At 36.4% G+C, this 16,960-nt stretch overlaps 1 protein-coding gene across 7 annotated transcripts in view; it reads left to right on the forward strand.

The window, feature by feature from the left end:
• The first annotated feature begins 3,617 nt into the window (after window positions 1–3,617).
• MAPK10 (mitogen-activated protein kinase 10) overlaps window positions 3,618–16,960 on the forward strand; it is a 295,270-nt gene continuing 281,927 nt past the window's right edge. For 2 of the 7 annotated variants that reach the window (XM_034671581.1, XM_019806264.2), the window contains exons 1-2: window positions 3,629–4,045; window positions 8,962–9,076. The gene's annotated coding sequence lies outside the window, so the exon portion shown is untranslated. Of the gene's footprint in view, window positions 4,046–5,843; window positions 5,972–8,961; window positions 9,077–16,960 lie in introns of those variants that run through there. The other 5 variants (XM_019806268.2, XM_019806256.2, XM_034671580.1 and 2 more) reach the window with 5 other exon arrangements.

The following is a 16,960-nucleotide window of genomic DNA, read 5'->3' on the forward strand; positions in this document are numbered from 1 at the left end:
TTTTTGAGATTCATCAATGTTATTGCATGTTTCAGTAGTTCATTTTGAAAATGTAACAGCACAAAGTTTTCATTTATAAGGGAAGAGAGATCTCCTTGTTTAGAGAACAAGAAATATTCCTGTAAATCTTCAGTCGTACCACAGACTACAAAAATGCTATTAAGTAAATAAAGTTGTATATAAGAAATACTAAAGACACCTATATGCTTTTGAAAATAAGAACTTACATTCATTTATTCACTTAAAACTCTTCTTTCAAAACCTTTATGATTGATAGTACTGATAGAATTCAGGTCAGACTTCTAGATTAAATAGTTTCATTTGAATACCCTTTGAAAAGAGTTCCAAACAGTTAATGTTTAAATATTAAATTTGTAACAGAAGCTACCTCTTTAATATTGGATATCTCAAAACTTAACACTCCATAATAATATTTGAGATAAAAAGTTTGATAGCTGGTAAAAGAATTATATAACCTTATTGATCCCCTACCAAGTGTAAGAAGATAGGACAGATTCCTGGAAGAGGGATCTTTCAGGGAAGACAATGAATACTAAGAAAGATTAAGTTACAGTTAAATTTGAGGTAGGATATTATATAGTCATAAAATTCGAGTAATACACCATGTAGTATGGTAAATAACAAATGAAAGGGAGGAGAAACTTTTGTGGGAGTTTATGTGATGGGTACAACTAGGCATAAGTAGACTGCCTGCCAAGTACAATGATGTCAGTAGGCATCCATTTTCTTTCTCTCTTTTGATTAAAATTGTGTTTTGGGAGGGAAGAGAGGAATCTAAAACATATTGTTTCGGATTGAGAAATTGCAATAGAGATTTACATTAGGGTTATCTTATTGAGGGCTTTAAGTAAATAGTTTTTGTTTTATCCAATTATGAATGGGATCTATTTAGTGTTGATTTTTTAAAAGCCAACTTGTATTAAATGATCTAATTTGAGGAAATTAATTTTTCTATGGTGTATAGAATAGACTTAAAAGAATATTTTGATCATCTAAATATTACTGAAATGAGCAGGTTCAGAATTAGAGCTCTAGACAGTAAAACCCACCTCCTAATTGATAAGCAATGCTGATATCTATTATTATTGGTAAATTGTGCCATCAAGAATTAATATCTAATGGAAGAAAATGGTTGTTTCTAACCTATTTATAGTTGACATTCTTTTTTATTGCTGAATAGTATACTAATATATGAATATATCATAATTTGCTTATTCACTCTCCTGTTGATATACTTTGAGTTGTTTCTACTTTTTATCAATTACAAATAAAGCTGGCATACACATTTATGTACAAGTTTTTTTTTTTTTTAATGGAAATATGTTTCTTTTCTCTTGGGTGACTATCTATGAATAGAATTGTTGAGTCATACTGTAGATATATGTTTACAATTAAAAAAAAAAACCCTGCCAAACCATTTCCCAAAGTAGTTTTACCATTTTATACTCACTCCATTAATGTAGGAGAGTTCTTGTTTCTCTATATCTTAGCCAATATTTAGTGTAGTTAGTCTTTTTTAATTTTAGCCATTTTTATGGGTAAAATGGCATTGATTGCAGTTTTAATTTGCATGTCTCTGATGACTAATGATGCTGAACAATTTTTAATGTACTTATCGACCATTTATAAATCTCCCTTGTCAAGTGCCTGCTCAAGACTGACCATTAAACAAAATTGTTTGTTTTTGTCATTGAGTTGTAAGATATTTTTATATAATCTAGAATTTGTATTTGAATTTGATAGTATCATATAATAGTATCAAAAGTATTTTCAGATGTTTATCAAGACTATTTTCTTCTAGTCTGTGGCTTGTCTCTTTCATTTTCTTAATGGTGACTTGAATAAGTGGAAGCTTTAATTTTGATCAAGTCTATTTTTTTTTTTTTTCTGTTATGGTACTTTCTGTGTCCTAAGAAATCTTTGCCTACTCCAAGATCAGAAAGTTATTTTCCTTCTAAAAGATGTATTTTATTCTAATAGCTTTACAGATTTTAGCTTTTATGTTTTGATGTATAATTTATCTCTAATTTTTGTGTTTGCAATGTGAGGTAAGAATTGTGTTCATTTTTTCTTCATTGATATCCAGTTATTAAAAATTGACTTTTGATATCAAAGCTTGGAATACAATAACTTAAAAGCCTGAATACTAATTATATTGTACTATAAAGTTGTTTGGCTAATCAATACGTATTTTTGCTTGAGACATAGTTTTCTTTTAGGTAGACCCATTGCCAAGACTAACAGTTAATAGTCAACTGATTCCTGTTGAACTTGAAAGTAGAGTAAAGCAACATCCAAAACCTTTCTTGGCCAATATATTAAAGACAGAAAAACTCATGTAAGACTTTTTTTTCTAGATTCCCTCCTGAATAAAGTAATAGCAGCAACAACAATGAAAACAACACCCGATGTAGTCCCACACAGTTTTATGACGTTTTAGTGTCTATGATCACTGCTTGGTTTATGTCTGTTGCATATTATGTCTTTTCTGTTAACACACGGAAGAAGGTTCTTCTTCATGTAAATATGCTGGTTCTAAAACAGTGCACAATGGTATAAAACTCAGCATTACTTGGTTTAAATGGACAGGAACCCACCACGAAGTTGTTTAAGCAAAAAAGGAATTGGTTAAATAATGTAACTTGAGAAGTCCAAGGACTGAGGCTAGTTAGGCCAAATTTGAATTGAAAATTTTCCTTGTGTAAAGAAAATATTTTAAAAAGGTTAAAAATTTGGTAATTTTTTAAAGTAGTGGAAGTGGTTAACTGCCTTCATTCTAAAAAAGTATTATTTGTAGATGCTAAAACTGTATGGGGATTTAAAAATATATTCTAAGAGTCAAAAGCAGAGCAAATTACTTAAATAAAATAAAATAGAGATATTTGCCCCAAATAGTAATAATACAGTTTGTATCAGTTTTCCAGAGAATAATCAGCAATTAAAAAAAAAAAAAAAGAACCCCTGGTTTGTTAACTCAGATTAACAGTAATTTTTTCCACATTCTAATTGCAATCTAATAATCAGTTTGCTGAGTTTGGTGTAGTGGGTATTTATTTATGATTTTTATAAAAACCAAGGAACCAGAGAAGAGGAATAGTGTCGTACAAACGACCTCTGGGGTCCAGCTGGGACTCAGATGCTCACTTCTCTGCTGAGGTTATTTCCATCCTTGTTTGTTTTGACATTGAGAGAGACTACAAGTCTCACTTTCTGCTGTTTGAGAAAAACTGAGCTAGTTGAAAAGCAGAGATGGACTGTATTTCTTACGGTGCTTTGGTCTGCAGGCATACGTTCCTCAGCCCTGCTGTGTACAGGGCCGGGGCTGCAAGGAGCAGATTGTTTCTCTGGGTTGTGCAGACGGGCTGCTGATGTCGTAGCTCCTGATAGCGGCTGCCAACGAACCTCAGTCCTTTCCATTTTGCCTGGTCGTCCTTTCCATTTCGCCTGGTCCTCATTTCACCGGAAAACACAGTAGCTGTAGCCGCACATAGACTTTTTCCTCTTTCCCTTTCCCCCTCTCACCCCTCCCTAGACCTCTCTGGGCTTTGACGTCATGTGTGCTCCTTTCAGTTGCCATAGCAACCCCATTCCCCAAGCCCTCTGTCCGTCTCCTCTGGTAGGTTCCACAATGGTACAGGCAGCATCACGCTGCACAATGGTTTCCAGGCAGTGAAAGAGGGTGATTCAGCAAGCCACTCTTCTTCTTTTTAAAAAAATCCTCCCCTTCTTTTTTTATTTTTATGGGGGTGGGTGGTGCTTGCTATATGCTTACCTTTTTCTTTTCTTTTTTCATTTTTACAATTTTCCTTTTTTCTCCTCACCCCTCAATTCCTAGGGGCTTGAGTGACTTTAAGATTGGGTTTTCTTGGAAATCACCTGTCTATCATTAATTTTAAACAATTTCCCCACCTCCAAAGAATCTATTCCTTATTACAATTTGGGATGTGGTTAATGAAAAACAAGTAGGGAGGATTTCTGGGGCAAACACTGCTGGATCAGGATCGTAGTTCTCAAGCACGGAATGGTAGGTGGCTCTTTGCTCCTTCTGGGTTCTAACCTGTTTTTTGGAGGGTGGGGTGATGCCTATTGATTGCTCCTGGTGGGGTGGGAGAGCGAGCATGGGAAAAGTGGGAGAGATGGGATGGAAAGCAGGTTCATGAAGTGAAGTACCTCTGAGGCAAGAAGCCACCAGCCTTTCCTTCTGTGTGGAGCATCTCTCCCCAGACTTGGGCATGTGGAAACCTTCCTGTTTGGAGTGAAGGTTGGCAGAGGGTGGGAGGGAGCTTTCTTATTGTGACCAGGGGTTTTTAGACCAATGCAGAGCTACAGAGGGGAAGAGAAAAACAGCGGGGGAGGGGGGGAGAGAAAGAGACAGAGAGACAGCGAACAGCTTTGTGTGTTAGAGGTGCTGACCTCAGTCCTATATCTAAGAAATGCTCTGGGTTCCATAAAACATTAAAAAATCATGTCTTTAAGTATGCATTTATGTTTACTTCCTGAGAGGTGTAATTTAAATAAATATTTTGGAACATTTATTTTTAGTAAGGAATGGTATTTATATATTTTAGGTGCAAAACTAATGACATTACTCTTGCAGAGAAATTCTAGACTAAAATCAGGCCAGGGAGAGGAACACAGGACAGCGGATAGGTTAGAGATTAGAGGAGACATTGGCACTGCAGTCGCATAGGTAAGGGATACCTTTAAGAAAGTGATCTCCTAGTCACAGCAGGCAGCCTTTTTTTTTTTTTTTTTTTTAATGGCAGGGTTCCCATATTCTGTGCTGGGATACTGTGTCCCCTAGAAATGTCAGCGCTCTTTTGGGAAAAAAAATATCAGAAATGAGTATACTTGTCAGAATTTATGTATTTGTGCCTGCAGCAAAGTAAATGTGATTTATTGGAAAATCTTCGAGTACATCAAGGTTAGAGATATTTCCAGAAAAATTATATATGTATTTTTCCCCCTCTACATTTAAATCCAGAGGCTGTCTCTGCTTTTGCCTTCTAACACTTCACTTCCCAGATACTGCCATTTAGCTACAGAAAAAGAATGGCTTATCCCATGGCAGTAGGCTCTGAAGGAATCACAAGGTTGTTTACACGGGCTGTCTTTGCTGCAGAGCCCTGCATGCTGCTGGGGTGTTGACGGTAACTTTTATGAACGAACCAGAAAGAGGCAGGCTAAGTCATGGGACAGGCCAGCGTTCAGATGGAAGGAAAATAAGTGTTGCTAGCCCACGGTCCGATTTCTCCCTCTATCCCTCGTTTGCTAGCTGTCAGACCCCAGAAGATCTCACAGAATGCCGAGCCACATATCAAAAATGGTTGCAGGAATGACCCCTTCTCTCTGAGAGGCTTCTGTATATGTTCTGCCATAGGCGAGCATGTATGTTGTAAATATAGGTAGTGAGGCTCATGAATGAGCTCACAAGCTGCTGACTCTACTTCAGAACCGTTGGATTTTAGGGGCCAGACAGCCTGGATAGAGCAGTTTTGCTGCCTCTGGCACGTATCCCCTTTCCTGCCTCCATCTCACTCTTAATTGACATCAAGTACTGGATTAGCTTATTTTATTACACAGAGCAAACTGGATTTTCTCTTCCCTACAACGGAACTAGCAAATCAGATGACAAAGGTGGTATGACCTTACATATTAAAGAGTCTTCGTGCTTCTTCATCTGCACATCACTCCCTCCTGTTGTAAAGTAGCTTTAATTTGATGGGCTCCTGGTGTTATAGAATCTTTGCAGTTCTGGTGAAAAAAAAAATTCTTGATGATGAGGCAGTAAGAAATCATATGTGGAGTGGAAAAATCAGCTGCCTCCAGCTTCCTGCTTGCTTGCCCCAGAACAGCATCTGCTGTTGGGAGGAGTGTGTTTGTCATGCTGGAAGGGGATGTTTGTGAACAGATCCCAGAGGGACCGAGTGTGTTTTGCTGTCATTATCTGGTACGTCTGCACCTATTAGTATTTAGTGGTTTTATAGGACGTGGTCAATGTTTTTCAAGGTTAGAATGAACTGGGACTTGATTGTGGATGCTATAAAATAAATGTATATTTTTAAGTTACAAGAAAATTCATAGGATTTCCCTGGTTAGTATATCTTATAGGAATAGCATAAGCAAAAGGGATCTGCCTAACCTTAGTAATGTGAAAAAGCCTCCCATGTTTAAAGGTAAAACATCCCCTATTTAAAGGTTTGTTTGTTTGTTTTTTTAAGTTTTATTGTGGCTTTATGTAAATGAATCTGTGTCTTTGGATATAACCTTAGTGAAAAAGTCTTTTAATACTGATGATAAAAATAAAGACAAATTGGGGGCTTTCTTGTTTGTTAAACATGGGGGCAGATGCTCTCCCTTCCTGCTCTAGTTCTGGCTTCAGGTCACATTTGGAGCTAAAAGACTTTGCATGGAATTGGTGTGTGCAAATCAAATGATTGCTTAGTTGCTTATGAGAATAATGGGTCTCAAAGCAAGGGAGTCTTCCTTCAATTAGAAGAAGAAGTAAACAAATTGACACTTAACATTCTTTCTCCATTGCGTTTACTATTTCCTCTTGCAGTCTCCTTTAAGCTTTTCGTTGGACATTGCAACACTTAAGCAAAAAGAAGCACAAAGTGTCCAGTAATGACAGAAAGGAGTACAATGCTGTGTTTGCTGCAGGCTGAGTATTTCCTCCCCACCACACATGCATCTCTCACACCTTCTTCTGAGGACCACGGACTTGGATAAAGTTGGGCCTGTAGACCACTGGGGGAATGCTTATTGGTAAAGGAGAACAAGAACCACATATTTCTTTAGTATATTAAATATATTTATTGCATTATAGAAGTCTGAGATGAGACACTGCTGCTGATTCAGATAAAAGATCATGTTGCATATTGATTATTTCTCTTTGAAAGAGAAAATGTAATTGAGAATTGGAGCTTGAATTTTAGAAATTTACCTATCTGTACATATTTTCATAGCAAAGTTGTCAGGTTTTGACTAAAGATTTTTCAATTTGAGTACATTTTATCCGTATAAGAAAATCAAGGCAAAGAGAGGGAAAGTGAAAAATCTGTATGTTTTAGGTACTATCTCCCCCCTCCCCCTCCCTCCATTTCTTGTTGTGAATCTTGGTAGAAACTCCAAATGGAGAACTCATGTGATATTGAAAATCCTTAAATCAAAAGAAGAATTTGGTATGAGAAGTGGACTACAGATTTATACTTATTTTTGGTAAAGAATTTTTCTAGTGGAATTGATGTTTTGCATCCTTAATAAGCCTCTGTGGCCTTTCTCACTGTTTTTATCTCTGAGATGTGAAAGCCATAGGCTTATAGAGCTAATGCTCCTAGGAATGGAAATTAAAGTTTTGAATGGGGAAAGAGATGACTGAAGGTTCCTTAGAAGCATTCCTAACCCACAGTTGCTCTGAAATCCCATATGGTGTGCAGGTGTAAAGTGGAGTTCCCCTACAGGGCCCTCAGGCATTTGCAGAGTGGCCCGCTCAGTAATAAATAGGATTTTTGCTACTGTGTGTGTGTGTGTTATAGAAAGCAGGAAGAAAACGCTACCACCCAGCAGTGACTTAAAAAAGTACTAGAAATTCATCTTAGTGACTTCTCTTCCTAGGAGTAGAAAAGTAGAACCGCTTCCTGGATTTTGGATGTTTACCTGCCCAGGTGCTCCATGTGCTTCCTGAAAATGAGTTTCTTCAAGTACTTGTCCTCTTCTCATACATTGGAAAGAGGATCTGAAAGCACTGATAGTGAAGTGAAATGGAAGCTCTTAGGCCCATTTATCTGGCAAGGTGTATTCAGTGCCTGTGCTTCCTCCGTCATAGCACTCCTCACAGTACAGTAATGGCCTATTCCCATTTCCTGTGTTCTCTACGAAAGCATAATCTCTCAGGTACTGACTGTGTCTTTTTGGCACATTGTGGGGACACAATAAATATTCCTTGGATGAATGTCTCCCAGGTACAGAGTTCTCTACTAAGTGCAATGGAAGGAAGAGTTTGGAGACATTTGGGAACGTAGAGTCATTTAGGGAGATGAGGTTAAATAAAGATGGTGTATAATCAAGGGCTGTGTTAGTAATTTGAGAAGAAATATAATGAATTCAGAGGAGAAAGAAATACATGTGACATTGGAGGCCACATTGGATGTCAGGCAGCAGGAGGGTGTAGTGGGGAAGGAATTCCTTGCCGTAAGTTGTAAGCATCTGGCCAGGAAAGGGACTCTTCGTTGGGGCAGAGAGGAGGTTTATTTTCAGTATGGTGAGCATATTCTCCGAAGTTCTAGAAATCAAAACTTATGGTTTGATAATGGGTAGAGCATTGGAAACTGGCAAATCTTGGAGAAGCTGGTCCAATATGATCTCAAAAAGTAACAGTAACATTGAATTTACAAATCTCTTTTTGTAACTAGATCAGATTATGGGAAAGCATACATATAGGTCTGTTTCCTCCTTCAGACCAGCTTCAGTTTAGTTTTATTTTATTTTACATACTTCAGAGGTTTTTGAACTTCTCCTCCTCCTTTTATGGGTAAGTATGTAACCCATCATTCCAATGAAATCTTCCATGAAAAGCAGAGTATGCATACATGCAACAATGGAGCTGTCCCAGGAGAAGCTGAGTAGGGTGCCGTGTGTCTCAAAACCAAATCCATATAACAAAGCCAAATACCATGTCAGCTAAAGTAATAATTATTAATTCGGCTTCTGTTCAGATTTTAAAATATCCAGCTACTCTGGTGTCGGTAACACCAAAGTTCTTGAGTTTGTGATACATTTGAACAGAGTGAACTGCCTTCGGATGTTTTATTCCCTCATCCTGTGTCCCATCACTCATTTCCAATTGTTTTTGTCAGTCTTTTGGTTCCTTAAATGCAAGTGAAATTCCCACTTAAGTGTTAAAATCAAATTCTTGCTGTGTTTTTGCTGTGATTTTAGGCTAGCGTGAGGAACACCAACGGTAGGACCATCATGGATCTTCATTATGGCAACTCATGCAAGAAGCTGTTGAATTAGAACCATTCCGTCTAGATGAGAAACCAGACAAGCAGTGGTGAGTCACAAATTTAAAAAGGTTCCTTAGCAGAAAACGTGATCTCCATAACCACCTTAAATTTTGTATGGGATTTAGTGTATGGATCTGAAGAAATACTGCTCCAAATTAATTTCAACCAAAGAAGTGAAAATCAATAGGACAGCATGTTTAATTAATGATGCCACGTGAAGTCTCGAGGGGCATGGGTGCATGGTAAAACACTATGATTTTTATGATCTTACCGGTCTGGTAAGATAGCTGCAATGAACAATTTCATGTGCCTGAGTAGCGGTTGCTAACAGTGTTTTTCAGTGGTTTTTATTATTTAGAGCAAAATTCCATATTTTACCAATTCATCCCCTCTGGTAGAAGAACTGGTTCTGAGCTAAATTATAATGCTCAGTACCTTTCAGGAATCCACATACACACACACTCCTATGTAAATGTATAGGAGTATATAGAGAATGTATATAATATATATGTTAACATAACATTTAGATCCTTGGAAATAAGGGGAGAGAAATCATAGCACAGTTTTATAAAACTCAGTTCATAGACATTTACCCTACAAATCCTTTTGCCAAATACACAGTATTAAAAGTGGATCCAGTTTCTCTGATAATTGGAATAATTTGAAAACTTATTATTTTATAAAAATATCAGCACACACAGGCAAAATATTTTTTAAATCAAATCCTTGATGCTTTATAGTCACCAAAGTCAATAATCAATAGACTCCAGCAGAGATGAACCAGTTATAATCTGTCAAATAACTTCTTTGAGAAATAGCGCATGACAGTGGTGCTTGTAAGACTCCAAAAGAGGCTGTTTTGAACTAGTGATCAATACATCTCTTTCGTTTGCTTAGTGGCTCATATGACTCTGGGTAGGTAGGCTTCCTTGTGAGTTAATGCATAAACTGTAAGTGCAGAAGGCTATGAAATTGACCCTATACTTATTTCACATCATGATTTTCATTATAGTCTGCCTACAGTTATATTGAGAAAGTAGATATAATAGTCATCACTATGTTGTGCTTAATCAGCATGTATGAAATACGTGTTTGTTATAAAAGAGAATAGTATGTCGCCAATAATCAACCATCGTGGATCTAATGTAAAGGCAATTTTATATGGCTGAACATGATGGTTTCTGTTATGTGCCACTTCCAGTGATGTAGAAAACATATATTGCCCCATCTTAAACGTTTATTTATTAAGCAAACATTTATTGAGAATCTGTGATGTAGATATTATCCTTAACTCTTGGGATAAATGAGAGAGATAGTACCTGCCTTAAAGGAGCTCCTGGTCTAAAGAGTATGGTGCTCATGACAAAATGTGCCATTAATTGGGGGAGATCTATTCAGAGTGTGGTACTTACACAGGGCTGTTAAATGGGTAGAATTAGGGTGCTAAAGGAGGTACAGCAGAGAGAGTCTAATACAGATGGCATGGGGATTTGTCAAAGAAGACTTCCCAGAGGGACTGATACCTTAACTGAATGTTAAGGATAATAAAAAATAACAAGAGGAAGGAAAACAGTGGGAATATTTTCCAAGGGTCCAGAGGCTTGTCAGAGTATGATTTTTTGTGAGTACTATGCAACACATTGCTGTGCTAGGGCATAAATGGGGGTGGTAGAAATGAAGCTGAAGACGGGTACAGGAGAAATATCATGAAGGACCTCTTAAAGCTAAAAAATTTGGATTTTATTCCACCATGAAGAACTTTCGAAAGATTCTAAGTAGGAGAATGACGTGATCAGGTTTATTTTTTAATTGTGAAACACAGACATAGAAAAGTGTGTAAGACAAATATGGTTTAAAGAATAATTATAAGCAAACCTCATTTAACCACCATTTATATTAAGGAATAAATTCCCAGTAAATTCCTGTGTACTCCTTTAGGATCACATGCTTTTTCTTCCCCACTAGAGGTGACCACTAACCACTATCCTGCCTTTTGTTACACTTGTTCCTTGTTCCCTTGCTTTTCTTTCTAGGTTATATATATATATATATTCTAGGTTTTACATATATATATAAATATATTACATATATAAATACATATTTATATATATTCTTAATCAACTGATTTTGCTAAACATTGTAAGATTTTTCCATATTAATGCATATTGTTTATTCATGTAATTGTTGTATAGTATTCTACTCTGTGAATATGCCAAATTTACTTCCCTATTTTACTGTTGGTGAACATTTGGATTGTTTCTATATTACTTTGCTAGTATGTGTGCATAACCTGAGTTATTTATATATATAAAAATGAACATATTTATGTAAATATATTTGTTAAATATAGTAAATATATTTATTATACTTATATTATAATCAAGTTATTAAGTATATATATTTATATAGTTGCTTGCAGATTCTAGTACACATGTGTAAGAGCTACTTTAGGATAAGTATCAAGGAAAGGAGCTACTGAATTTGGGGATGTGTGCACATTCGGTTTTTCTAAATAATGCCAGAATATTGTCCCTAAGCAGTTATATCAGTTTACACTCTCATCAGCAATATAAGAGGAGTTATATACCCCACCAACATTTGATTTATAAGTTCTTAAATTTTGCTAATCAGGTGGATATGTAATTGTACTCATAGAAGTATTAATTGGCTTTTTGTTGATTACTAATGACGAACAACATCTTTTCATTTTTTATCGGCCATTTGGTTTTCCTCTTTTGTGAAGTACCTGCTCAAGTGTTTATGAGATTTGTCTTTCAAAATCGTAAATAGCATTTATTGAGTTCTTACTGTGTAATAACATTGTGCTAAGCACTTCACAAGCATTTTATCTTCATAGCATCCCTATGATTTACAGATAAGGAAACTCGGGTTTAGAGAGGTTAAATAACTTGCTAACAGTCACACAGCTAAGAAGCAATAGACTTTAGTATTCAATCTCAGGACTTTCTGACTCCAGACTTCTTCAATTTTTTGATAGTATTTGGAGGAAAATTAGATCGGAGCCAGAGAGAACACCTAAGGTGCTATTGCGAGGAATCCAGTTAAAAAATCATGGGGACATAAACCAAAGAATCACCAGTAAAACATAGGTACAAAGCAACTGGACTCAGTAGTGAATGTCATGAGTGAAGAAGAGGCAGGATATATAAAAAGTCTCAAGATTTAATACCTGTTGCCTGGGTAGAGTCAATATTAATCAAATGGTGTATGTATTCCAGGTGTTGTGTAGGTTTTAAAAATTATGATTCCATGATTCAGTAAGAAATGAATTTAGTTTAGAGGACCATAAAATTTAGGGTAAAGGGACCACAGTGTTTATTTGGGTCAACTCTTCACTGTTTTAAAATGTGGAAGTTGGTGTGAAAAGAGGCTTAAGTGCCTTGCTCAAGATCACATGTTACTAAGTGTCAGATTAAGAATAGATAGTAGGCCTGCAAAGAATACAAAGGAGTAACAACTTTCCTGATTTTTAAATTAATAAATGAAAATACAATTAACTTACTTTATCTGCTAAACATTTTTTTAAGTCTGTTGCCTCCTCATCATTATTAGCAGGCTTATTTAATATAGCCTAGAATGTTATCTTCTTGCCCATGATTCTACCAATGAAACCACCAGATCTGATTTGCAGTTGTTACCATGTAACTGCCCTACCTACTTTGATATACTCCATTGGCTATGTAATAAATTCCCTTCTCCTTAACATATACCATATTCCCATCCACCCCCATTTTAGGAACTGATGATCTCTTGAATTGCTTAGGGACACTAATGTGCTTCATTCTCATAACACACACTGAAGTGTTTCTTACCTCTGTGACTTACTTCCTACTGTCTATCCTGCCTATATTCACTCCACCCAACCTTTATTTAGTCATTAGACATCTTTTAGGACCTTTGCAGACCAACAGCACGGGCACCATCTGTGGCTTGATAGAAAAGCAGTATCTCAAGTCCCACCCAATCTCCTGACTCTGAATCTTTCAAGCAAGATTCTTAGGTGATTTAAACTTTGAGAGGTACTACTGAGACTCACTCTAGACTTCATCAGGTGTTATCTCCTTCCAGAAATTTTCCTGACTCCTTCCATTGGGCATTCCTTCCTAGTGTTTTCACAGTAGGCTAAGCATATCTATCTCATTGCATTACCATGATGTTTTGTTAACTGTTTATGTATCTGTCTCTGCAACTTAGCTTGTGAGTAATTTGACCCAGATCTAATTATCTTTGAGTTTTCCATGCCTAGCACAGTGCCTGATACATGGTAGCATTACACAAATATTTGTCAAATGATTGTTTGATGAAAGAAAAAAGAGCAGGAGATAGATACATGGAAAGATAGAAACAGAGGCAGGAAAGAGAAAATCACAAGGAGAAAAGACACACAGCCAAAAGGACTACATAGAGAAATAACTAGACTACAAAAAAATTATACCTTTGGGTACAGTCTGGAAAGCAGCCTGACAGAGAATCTATAGGCTTATTTAAGCAGATTGAGTGATAAATGTGAATATCATTGGCCAACTTCCTCAGAAGCAAAGAATACCTTAATTTCTCATATAGGAAGGTATAGTTTTTTGATCATTGTTTTTGTTGAATAAATTTTGCCAAAATTTGTTTTACTTTCCTAAACAAAGTGTTCTACTTACCTATTCAGAGACTGTTCAGAATATTGTGTGAAAGTGGATAGAGGATACAAGTTTGCCTTGAATCTGTGGAGACAGAAATAAAAGACCAGTGAGTAGAAAGTAGGCAGCATACATAAAAGACATTTCTGATGACTGGAATTATTTACAAGTCTGTGCCTTTAGAAGAATGGTGAATTTTCTAGTACTGCGAGTATTTAACCATCTTCATGGTTGACCAAATATTAAGAACATTTTAAGGGTGCTACTACTTGATGTGGGAGATTGAACTCAATGACCTCTACGGTCTAGGGTTCTTATGAATTATTAGTCTACAATTGTACAGAGTAGTGCAGGAAGAATGAAGATTATAATAAAAATTATAATAGTGGATAACATTTACTGAATGATTACTTGTTCAAAGCACTTTATATGTGTGAATTTATTGAAATCTCACAGAATTCCTACAGAGCATTTCCATTTTACAAATGATGAAGCTGAAACATAGGAGCTTTAGTAATTTGCCCTCAGTCATGCAACTAGTGTTGGTAGAGTCCATGGAGTCCAACTTGGGAGCACTTCCTTTTTTTATCACTGTGTTGAATCCTTCTCAGTATTAAAGGTGAAAGTTGGACTGAATAGAGCCTTAAAACATTGATGTGGTTTGAATTCCAAGTAAGTGTAAAAACAGGAATTCCAAGAAATGATAACATAATCCAAGTAAACAGAGATAGAAATGTGCATAACAGGTTTGTGGAACCAAAATTCTTACAAATGAGGTGAATAAGAGGATATTCAGAAATTTGTTATTATAGTGCAATTTTGTCTTCTTTTTCAGTGGCTGCAAGTTACCAAGATGGGAAACCAGGTCCTTAGGACTATTTCACCCTCATAAAACCAACATAACTAGCCCTCATATTGTATAAAATTTTAAAGGCTTTTCACCAATTGGTGGAACCTCAGTCTGTATATCCTAGGAAGATAGATTTGGGACTGTTACTGTTTGAGAGGTCCCAAGTAATTTGATGTCATAACAGGAAAATAATAATAATGTTTTTACAAGTTGGCATTTTACTGGAGCTTATTTGAAGAGTGAGTTAACATAAATCTTTACCATATCTCAGATTCTTCATAGAGGATTCTGGGTATTCCAATAACCACTATTACAGGAACTGCTATTAAATAAAAGTATGAGATCTAAATGAAAAGTTGATTAACATAAAAAATATTTTCAGATTAGGGCTGGTTAGAAAATTTAGTCCATACTTACACAGATTCATAACATGTGATAATCTATATTTATAGTGCAGATACCAGAAATTAAACCTGCTGGATATTTCAAAGTTTTCTTTCTAGTTGTACTTTTGGAAGTTCTAGGTGATTTGTTTGTTCTTTAAATCCTTAAGGCCCACTTTTAAGCTCCTTTAAATTTGAGAGTGGATAATTTTTGACAATATTGTCTTCAGAAAATCATTTGTAAATCTTAAGAATCAGAATAATTCTGCCTTGAATTTTAGTTTAATAAGATCCAAAGATATTGTACTCCCCCACTACCCTAAAAAAAGGCTGAATAAAATATCTTAGGCAAAAACTATGTGAAATGGTGGGTAGAAAACAAATTAAACTCTTTTTCATCTTTTATGAATTTCAGCCAAATAAATCATGTCATGTATCTGTTGACTGTCCTCCTGCCAAGCAGGGTTCAGGTCAGCAATGTGGAATGTCACAGGCAATCAAATCTCATATTGTTGAGTTTCTTTTCTAGTCTCGATCCTGAGTACAGATGTCTGGCTCTGTACTATAATTTAAGGAGGCAAAATACCCACTGGTTCTCTGCTTCTGAACCTGATATAATATGTGAAATTCTCACTTACTTCTTTAGTTGAAGACTGTTCCTATTAAAGTAGAAATGTTATGAGGTAAATTGGTTGGTTAGCTAACCTGGTAAACTAACTTGAGTTAAGGTGTGAATTGGTGATAATGGATGTTGAATCATAGATAATACCCACACTTGGATTAGTGTCTTAAAACATTAAAATAAGAGACTAAAGGAAGGGAATATATAGGAAAGATTTTTTGTGTGGGGAGGGAATCAAGATTGGTGTTGAAGACAATGCTTTTTTTTTTTTTTTTTTGTAGTATCCAACATTTACTTAGTGCTTGCTCTTTGCTGGGCTGTGTCCTCAGCCCTTTACATGAATTATCTCATTTAAGACAGTGGTCTTACATGATAACAGTTATTGGTATTCTCATTTAACAGATGAGGAAACTAACCACGGAGAAATAACTTGTGCAAAGTAACATATGAGTCCTGGAGTTGATATTCAAACCAAAGAGATTTGAAACTGAGTTGTCCGCTGCCTGTCCTAGTTCGACAATAGTGGTGCAGAAGGGGTGTTCAGTGGTTGGCACCCGGCACACAGTAGGTGTTTAGTGAATGGCAAATAAGTGTTTGGAGCCTTTGTATGTTGACTGCTCAGACTAAGGGCAGGCAAGTCACACAGATCAGCTACTAAAAAGGGTGAAATTTCCTATTTGTTAAATTTATCTCTAGAAAATGTTTTTCTAGAGTCTCCAGTCCTGTGTATCTTTTTTCCAGCTGGCCTGCTATAGACCCGGCTTTTTACTTTCCAGAGAGGAGGAGAAGCCTGTGCTTCCCAGACTGGCTCTGTGTCACTTCCTTATTGCCATCTCTTCTTCAGGCTGCTATATCTCTTCCCTCTGTCTAGAACATTCTTTCTCCCTCTCTTCTGCACCTTCCCCACTGCCACTGTGATCCTACCTGGAAAACTCCTCTCATCCTTCAAGGTCCAGTTCACGCCTACTGTCCTCTGGGAACTCTTGCCCAATTGTCATCCCCACTCCTTGGTTCTCCCAAACTGAACACATGTCTAAATAATATATGCCCTACAAAGTGGTAGGGGCTATAGCTTCAGACACCTGGCTTTCAGTCTGGCTCTGCCATCCTGTGCAAGTCTCCCTGCCAGGGCCTTAGTTTCCCCATGTAGTATGTGCCCCTACTTTTATGAGACAGTACTTTGTTAGGGAGTTAGCAGATTATTTTAAAATTCTCATTGCATAGTTTCTGGGAAAAGAAGAGACCTTGATGTTAGATTCTCATCTCGGCTCTGTCATTAATTAATATTCCCTTTGGGCAAATCTTTACCCAGCTGAGCTTCCACTGTACATGAAGGAGCTGTGATAGACGATGTTTAAATTTTTTTTTTTTATAATTAATTTTATTTTATTATATTATGTTAATCACCATACAGTACATCCCCTGAT

Source organism: Ailuropoda melanoleuca, chromosome 11, assembly GCF_002007445.2.
Source record: "Ailuropoda melanoleuca isolate Jingjing chromosome 11, ASM200744v2, whole genome shotgun sequence".
NCBI classification, from domain to species: domain Eukaryota; kingdom Metazoa; phylum Chordata; class Mammalia; order Carnivora; family Ursidae; genus Ailuropoda; species Ailuropoda melanoleuca.